Consider the following 1,421-nt stretch of genomic DNA (forward strand, 5'->3'; position numbering starts at 1 on the left):
AAGTTTAGGACCCAGTTGCATCTCAAGTGTCAGGTGCTCAACATCGTGCTGTGAACTCCCCAGACTCTTGGCAAAGCACAGCTTTCTGTTTAGAAAGTAATGGTCTCATGTGTCTCGTGAACAATTCCTATTAGGGATCAAAGCAATTTTTCATAACTTTGTTTTGATGAGTTTAGGGGAAAGAAACCTTAAATGTCCCTTAAATCTCCCCTTGGGATGTAAATACTGAGAAGAATGCACTGGGCCAAACTATATATGGATTTTATCGGATGCCAACCACATGTAGAAACAAAGCAAGGCTCTGACAAATCGAGACACGTCCGGGTGTACCTCTACCTCATCAGTATTAATCTGATCCTTTGCACTAGGGTTTCTCTTATATCAATCCACCCAAAAATTCAGGAACACCAGCCTTGCTCCGGCCTCCTGTAGTCCTCTAAATCACCTTCTACACCATGTACCTCACTGGTCAGCCATGTCCAATGAACCTGATCGTTCCTGCAACCCCAGCCTACTGAGCATCATTACACACATAACTGCACCAACTTTGGCTCCTGGAAATTCCACCGCTCCAGCCTCTGCCTCTGCTCCACTATCAAAGAGTAGGCCTTTTCTGGATTCAGAGAATTTCACTGGGCTGCTGGTCTTTGTTCTCTGCCTTTTGAATTCTAGCATCCGCAATTCCAGCGATAGCCAAGTAGACAAGCTGACCCTGTCAGGGAGTGACAGCATGATCCTTGGTGATACAACTACCAATGGTGCCAGTGATGAAGAAGATGGGCAGCCTCGGCGGGCTGTGGACAATGAAAAAGAGGGAGTGCAGTACAGCTACTCCTGCTTCCACTTAATGCTCTGCTTGGCTTCCTTGTACATCATGATGACCCTAACCAGCGGGTACAGCCCTGATGCAAAGTTCCGGAACATGACCAGCACGTGGCCAGCTGTCTGGGTGAAGATCAGCTCCAGCTGCGTCTGCCTCCACCTCTACGTCTGGACCCTGGTGGCTCCTCTTGTCCTCACTAACCAGGACTTCAGCTGAACTTGTGGGTGCCAAGGATGCTGCTACAGGGCCCCTCCCCACCTCCCCTGCAGGGGAGTCTCTGTCTGCCAGGGCCTGTGAACAATAAACCTCCGAACCTTTAAAAAATGTTTTAAGTCATTCATTACACAAAGTGATTCCGCACAGTTGTAGATGTCTTGGACGGCTCCAGGCTTATAAGTAAAAATGATTTTGCTTATGTGTTAATTTCTAACTAAAAACACAGCTCTCTCAAAGGAGTTTCTATAGCACACATGACATCAAAAACAATGCTCGTTCAATCGGTCTCTTAAATGTGCAATGACTATCCCTGCATATGAGAACATCGAGGGTTTTGTTTGTTTTTATGGAGGTGAAGTTCAGATAACATAGAATTGACTGT

General features: G+C 46.4%; 1 pseudogene; it reads left to right on the forward strand.

Moving 5' to 3' along the window:
• Nucleotides 1–234: 234 nt before the first annotated feature.
• Nucleotides 235–1,039, forward strand: LOC138383155 (serine incorporator 3 pseudogene; annotated as a pseudogene).
• The last annotated feature ends 382 nt before the right edge of the window (nt 1,040–1,421 follow it).

Source organism: Eulemur rufifrons, chromosome 5 (genome assembly GCF_041146395.1).
Source record: "Eulemur rufifrons isolate Redbay chromosome 5, OSU_ERuf_1, whole genome shotgun sequence".
In the NCBI taxonomy this organism is placed as follows: domain Eukaryota; kingdom Metazoa; phylum Chordata; class Mammalia; order Primates; family Lemuridae; genus Eulemur; species Eulemur rufifrons.